Below are 8,295 nucleotides of genomic sequence, written 5' to 3'. Positions count from 1 at the left end.
AGGTTAGAATTTTTAAAAACCTGTCATTAAAGTAGCGCAACATTACTGGGATAATATTTTAGTATTTCCGTTTAAACGAACCTTTTTAAGTTTAAACCGTAAGGTCTTCAAAAACCTAAAATAATTTTTTTTAAGGTAAATCTTAAATGTTTTGGATAATAATTCTTCGCTGCTTCAGAGCTATGCTTTTATAGACGCATCGTTTAAAATGTATCTATAACCAATACAATTTCATAAATGTATCTGTAAATAGATACAAATTCTACCACGATAACGTATGATAATCTTTAAAAAAACTTTACTTGTATATGAATGAATTAACAATAAAAACTGTCGTTTCATAAAAATATAAGAATCTTCATGGGTAAAAATTCTTGTGAGGATATATCTCCCACCCTTTAGGATTAGGGATACTCTTAGTTCCTATGAGTTTCATTGTAAATGGTATTCCGTCAGGACTTTAAATCACGCTTTCTAAGAGAGTTACATAGAATGTGTTTCTGGGGAGCTTGTCCGATACTTCGGATGGATTGGATGGCAATGTCGACCCCAATATGCTTGTTTGTTGTCGTATTGTTCAGGAAGAATGGTCGACAGATTGAAGAAGTGTATGAAGGTAATTATAGATATCTGCAATCATGGACAATCGCACGTCTTCCAGTTTGGTTAATGTGGGAAAAGGAAGTGCCAAATGCATTTGTGTTGAACCATAAAAGGAAAATCTGGCAAATGGTTCTGGAGATGAGTAGCCTTCTCCAGCTTAGATAAGATAGCAAACTGATAATGGGATCAGGGACCAAATTACGATCTTCGTTGGATGTGGATAGTGCAGCTTGAAGCTATGAGAGGCCATTGGAACGCTTAATCATCTTATTTATTTTGTTTAATCGGTAAATTTGAAGATATCAGTGGATCTTATGAGAAAAAAAATAATAAAACTTGGGATGTTAGCCCAGGAAAGGAGCTGAAAAGTTTCTTAAAAGCATTTAAGGGGCTAGATAAGATTAAATTTAAAATTAAAAATTTGTTCGATACTTTCTAGCACCTGCTGAGATATTCCTAAAACTAAAAATTATTGAGCACATTCGAGGGTTAAGGGGTAGAAATCGGTTTTATTTGTATTAAATATTTATAAACCTATTCCAAAATTAAAAGTAACTTATTTATCTTTATATATATATATATAAATTTGGGCTTTCAAAATTGAAATAAAAATTTGTAAATGTATAATAATTAAAAATCATTTAAATGTTTTTTTTTGGTATATAAATACGTTAATAATGAATAATCGAAATATTTATATAAATAAAATTTATAATTAATTTTCCATAATTAGATTTTTTCAAACGAGAATCCTTACAAAAAAGGCTTATAATATATAATAATTTAATTTATTTATATTTTTTTACAAAATTTGGGGATTTAGGAATAATTAAATATCTGTTTATAAATTATTGTTAGTAAAATATATATAATATAATTCTCGAAAGTGCGTTCATTTTTTTTTAAATGAGGGCTATAGAAAATTGTTCCAAAGGATCTCACAAAACGCCCTCTATCGTATTAATCGCTAGTTACGTAGCGAACGCGCTAATTTTGTTATTTGGTCTGGCGGGAAATTCGATCGTCATATATATCATGGGGGGCATCAACAGCAGATCGTTGCACGATCATTATCTCCGCCATTTGTTGATATTCAACGCGTTGGCGTGCGTCTTCGACCTCTTGAAAACCGCGGAAAATTTCCGGTACGTATTCAAACGCGCATTTTCCATTTCGAAAGATTGGGCCATTTATATTAACCGTTATAATTGGGCCTTATTCTGGACTTTCACTCAAGCTTCTGGACTAACCCTGTGCATGCTGCTATTGGATAGGTACATATCTATTCATTGGCCAATGAAGTATAGGTCTTACCAAGGTAAAAAACGCTTGCTGAAGATTTTGCCCTACGTATTCCTAATCTCGTCATCGCTGTTTTCCTTCGGAGGCGATTTCTGGTACTCTATCACCGAATGTCACGAACCATCCATAAATCGTAGCGTTTTCTATAGAGACGTGCCTTCGCCGCTTTCTCGAAATACGAGGCGGGTTATAGTAGATATCCTAAACGAGATTTTATTTTCCGTCATGCCAGCGTCGATAATGTTATACTTGGCCATCCGTATAACGCTTTCTCTCGCGCGGTTTTTAAAGAGGAAGCGGGCAGTGTTTCCAAGACCCGGATGTGGTAATGACGAAAGGGAAAAAATAAAGGACACGTATAGCTTATCTAGACTTAGCATTTTATCGAAAAGTAAATTCAATTCGATTGACCTTAATACTAACTCTCACATACACGTAAATATCCATAAAATATCAAACTCTAAGAGAATGACTCCTTCCGGCTATTCCAATAATGAAGGGGGTAAACCTACGATGAATATTTCTTCCATTTTTTTCGTTTTGTTCTTTGTATGTTACATGCCGACAAGCATAACCACGTTTTTAAGGCATTACCTGGTTTTTAGAAATATTGACGTCATCCAACAAACCTATAGGAATGATTTTGCCAACAATAAAATAATCATGAATCCAGTTGATACGAAGAAAATGAGGGGAAATCGGAGTTATTACGAATGCGGCATCTATTATGCCAATCATATTCTGTCAAATAGTAGTGCGACGATTGGTTCCAACACGAGCTCATTACCCTATGACAGGAACAACTGTGGTTCTTCTATGTACCTTAATCCCGAAGAGGCTTTAGATTCCTTGTATCGTGTTGAAGAATACTTGGAAATTCTAGATAGTATATACATATCGTTCATTTTTTGCGTAACGCTGATTACGGACCAAAGAATTCTAGCAAAATATAATCAGTATGTACGCGCATTGTTACATAAAATAAAGAATATATTTTAGGAAAATAAATAAGTTCAATCATTTCAAGGCGTAGTGTGTAGATTTCTATTTTAAAAATACACTTTTTTTAGACAAAAAAATGGTTAACTCACCATCTGTAACCAAATAAAACTCACATGATTGATAGACACTTAGGACTGGATTAGCGTGATCCAATCCAACACGATTAAACAGGTGAACGATTTTTTTAAAATCTTATAGTGAGATCGATTGATCACTCATATAGATTTTTTTTTAAATAAAAAATCGATCAGCTGTTAAATAGTGTCGGATCCGATCCCGCCATGAATATCGAATAAAAAAAACATTATTTCGAATAGACGCATCGAAAATTTAAATTCTTCTAAAAAAATGGGGATTAACGAAATTTAAAGAAGCCATTTTTTTTATATATATTGACAGTAATTTTGTATTAATCCTGCATTGACAGTTAGCACTCATTGGGGACGAAGTAATACAACATATGGTCTAATTTTTAAGTATATTTATCAATGACATATATAATACCAAGACTAACGATTCATTCATTAAAAAGTGTACATCAATCAGCAGGAGACGCCATCTTGGTTACACTAATCATTATTAAAATTTTAAACCTAGAGCCTAATTTATTCATATATCTGATGCAACTTTATTAAAGAATTACCGGATCATCGAGATAATAAGGAAGCAAGCAAGTTATCAATTTATAATAGCTTCTTTCTTTTGATGATTTAAATCAAACCTTTTTTTTTTGATTTTTAAATAAATAATTTTTTTTTTTAAAAAAAACATGTAATTATAATCTTATTTTCTTTTACTGTATTATTTTGCATGAGTGAAGTTTTTGATTGATTGTTAATTTAAAGAATAATTTCATATACCTCTAGTTAATCCTAATTATGCTTTTTTTTATAATACGTTAGCGTTAACGTCTATTTTTTCCGTGTTAATATTTTAAAATCAAGAAACGATTATTGTTATGTGTTATATAACAAAATATTTTTTTAATCATATATTTGGTCATTAAATAGTATTATAATTCAAATTTCATACATTCGCGTAACTAATTTTTTTTATTTTTATACATTTGTTTTTTTTCCGGCAATGTATTATTATTTTTACCACTTTTAAATCATTTTTTGGCGCGTTTTTTAAAAAATTTAAATATCGGATTGAATCGTAGACAATTTTGCTGTTAAACCCATGAGTCATTTCAATGCTAAATATAATACCTAGACGGACGATTCATTCATTCATTTAAATGCATTTTTAAGTGTCGTTACAAGCAAATTAGCTGGACCTGCCATTTTGGTACCACACTATGGTAAATTATTCTCATGTTTAAAAACTACTATTAAATTGATAACTTGCTTCCTTTTCATCTCGATGATCCGGTAATTCTTTTATAAAGTTTGCGTCAGATATAGGAAATAATTAAGCTCTCGTTCAAAATTTTAAAAAATGATTAGTGTAACCAAGATGGCGTCTCCAGCTGATTCGCATTGATGTTACACTTTATAATGAATGAATCGTCAGTCTAGGTATTGTATATGTCATTGAGTAGTTTATAATTTACAGAAATAAAATATATACATGGAAAATTTAATACAAATTACAATTAAGTTTCATGGAAAAATTGTCTGAAATTTATATGTAGGGTAGGTAGTCCAAACATGATGGGAATACACTTCCGGTAAAATCAGATTTTTAAATTTTTTTTTAAAAAAAAATACGCTCAAAAAATTATTTTAAAGTTTAAAAAAAAAAATAATGGCACATTGACGCTATCATATATAATAAACTCCCTTAGATTAGAGATCTGCAAAAATGGGCCCGGCCCATATCCGGCCCGAACGGGCTTCCGGTCGGGTAGGACCAAATATTTTTTAAGAAAATTCGGGCCGGGTTTTAAAATATATCTTAAATTTATCAATTTTTATGTTGTATAATTTTTTATGTGAAATAAAAATATGCGATTTTATTTATAGAAAGCACACGCCAAATAACATGTATCGTTTATTTTGAGTAAATTATAAGAATTGATTTCTATATTTAAATAAATTCGGGCCGGGCCGGGCTTGAAACATTTAGGCCCGATGCAGATCACTACCTTAGATATCATTTTAATATTGTTTCTAGATTTAAGATTAAAAAAAAGATTAATTCAAATTTTAAGCGCTAAATAAATTTTGTTTTACATTATATAGGATGTAACGAAAGATATAAGTTATATTGCCTCGACAGTAGTTTATTCGTAGGTTTTCTCGGAAGAAGATACGTATTAACAATGTAATTCTCAGGGGGATTATTTTTCTCCTTGTGTTGTATCTTGCCAACTTCACGCTTTTTAAAGAGGTATAACTCGGTTACGGTTAGTGATACGGATATCCGGTTTTGAGAATATTAGAGCGCGAATTGAATACTACTTTATTGCCAAGTTTCAGAACACATGTTCTTTCTTTTTTTTCGGTTTTGGCAAAGTGCCAAAACTTTCTTATTTTACTCATAACTCACGAGCGGTTCATTCTGTAGATGTCCGGATAGAAGTGCAAATAGGTACAATTAAGACTTTAAATAATGGCATAACTTTTGTTAATTTCACCTCAAATCGTTCTGCCAACTTCACGGACCTCCTTATATCAGCATTACATTAGTGTTGAGAAATGAGAGATAATACAATCAATCTTTTGCTATAAAAAAAAATCGACCATAAAGCCTAGGTACGAATTAATTATTTAAAATACCTCAAGGATTGAACTAGGCTTACGTGATGGTTTTCCGGCGTGAAATCGGGTCATGCCGTTTTTGATTCCAGCTCAATTCAAGACGGCTTTAATACAACGATTTGAAACAATATATATGTTAGAGTCTGTTTTTCCGGCAAAGTGTTATATTTTTCAACTTTGAATCATTTTTCGAGCGCGTTTTTTAAAATTTCGAAATCTGATATTACCGGAAATGTATGCCGTAATGTTTGGAATACCAACCCTGTGGAATTAAGACAATTTTCCCAAGAATTTATAAACTTAATATAAATTTATATTAAATTTTTCCACATATTTCATATATATATATATATATATATTATTTAAATGACTCAAAGGAACAGCAAAATTGTCTACAATTCATAAGAAAGTTTATTCCAAATACGATGGAATTATATTTCCGTTTAAAATCAGATTTTTAACTTTAATTTAAAAAAAAAATAACGCGCTCAAAAAAATGATTTCAAAAGTCGTAAAAATAATACGTTGACGCTGACATATCGTCGGTCTAGAATTGGAGTAGTCCGCTCGACATTTTCAAAATTTTTGAGTTAGAAGTGGATAAGTAACTTATTTATTCCAAATATATATGTCGTATTGGGATTCGGAATCTCTTGATTTTAAATCCTTTACCGAGAGCGATTAAAAAATTTTTAAAGTTCGATTTAACCGGAAATGTATTCTAGCATGGGTAGAGTACCCAAACTGTAAATTTCAAACAATTTTGCCATGAACTTTAGAACTACTTCTAATTTATATTAATTTTTATATGAATTTTTCATATAAATTAAAAAATACTAAAATGTCTATCGCTAAAATTGGCTGAAATTTATAGGATAAATACTCTACACATGCTGGAATACAATTCCTGTAAAATCAGATTTTTAAAATCCAAAAATCGCCCTTAGTAAATGATTTAAAATTGAGAGATTCCGAATCCCCACGGATTCCGAAACCCCATACGACATATATATAAATAAATATAAAAACTACATTAAAAAAAATATTGAATTTTTTGCACAAAGTTATAGCTCTGTCTTACTGTTATAGTTGAGAATTTAGCGAATAAAAATAAATAAATTATCTATTAATACTTTATTAAATAATATTAACTGTAATTAAATAAATCATAACAAAAAATAAAAATAAAAAGGCAAAATTAAAATTTTACAACAATTTCTTTCTTCTTAATATTACATCTTTTTATCCGCTATATTTATACTACTAACAATTTATTCAAATTTTAATATTTAACTTTATATAAAAGAGAAACTATTTTCCGTAACTATTCAAATTTTATATAAACCAACTACTTAATACAAATACAAATAATAATATTCTAATTACTATAACACCTACATTTGATTTTTAAACTGCAAATGGAACACTCCAATTCTAAGCCGACGATATATAGGGAGACAATAAAGTTTTTTAAAAAAAATTGAAACTAGACGAGATCAATTTTAACACTTCTTGTTTTATTTATATAAAAAAATAAAATTATAATATTTATAATAAGGATGTTTGGAAGAAATAGAGGAATTTGAGTTTGAAAAAAAGTGAATGTGTTTGTGTGTGTGCTTTTATTCAAATAAAATAATTAAATTTTTCTTTAATAATATGAAAAAAATTTACTTTCTTATATAATAATAATAATATATAATAATAATGATAAAAAAATTAGCATTAATAATATAAATCTTTTTAAATTTTACAAAACAAAAAAATATTTTACTAATATAAATTACAAAAAAAAAATATCATTTTTTTTTAAAAAACTATTAAAAAATTAATAAAATAAATACATATTAGTATTAAAATTCGATAAATATTTAAAGTTTGATTGACAAAAATCAAATATAATATTTTTTTTCCGCCATTACCATTAACTATATAGTTACAAAAAGTAAAGATTGCTATGAAAAGGTAATCGTGAAAAATTAAATTTTTATAAAGGATCAGGAGAGAATGAGGAATACGCAAAAGTATCACATTTTTAGATGTGAGCAAAAATATAAATAGGGAGTTTAAAAATATGAATTAAAGGTTTTTAAAAAACTTTTCACATTTGTTAGCGTATTCCCAAGGAAAATCGATCCAAAACCTCTCACCATTTCTATATTAGATCCCAACATGTTCCTCTAGAGTGCCTATTAAGATTAGTGTATAGTTATATCTTTTTGGACGAGTTTTAAGAGGGAAATAACATTTAATTACATATAAAATATTTCATAATTTTGTGAAAAAAAAGAAAAGAATAAAATAAATATCATTAGAAATATGATTTTCAACATTGAAAAAGTTGTTAAACAAAAAGAAGCAAATGTGAATAAAAATTATGCTAACTTTTAATTGAATTTATATTTTAAAAAAAAATAAAATCGACGTAATTTATAAATGGAGGTAATTGTTAAAAATAATAGGGTATTGATAGTTAACGTTTATAGGAATAAACAGGGTTAATATAAAATGATAGACTAAATTTTTTTTAAAGTTTGACAGTGATTGACAAATGGCAAAAACAAAATAACTTGTTTTAAAACCAAAAAAAAAATATATGTTTTAATTATCTAAAAAAAAAAAATAAATAATAAATATTATGAAGAAATAAAATAAATATTCTAAGAAACAAATAAAAAAATTT

This window comes from Gordionus sp. m RMFG-2023, chromosome 1, assembly GCF_954871325.1.
Source record: "Gordionus sp. m RMFG-2023 chromosome 1, tfGorSpeb1-WG-v2, whole genome shotgun sequence".
NCBI lineage: Eukaryota > Metazoa > Nematomorpha > Gordioida > Chordodea > Parachordodidae > Gordionus > Gordionus sp. m RMFG-2023.
The sequence above is the reverse complement of the archived record's forward strand: the minus strand, read 5'-3'. Positions refer to the sequence as shown.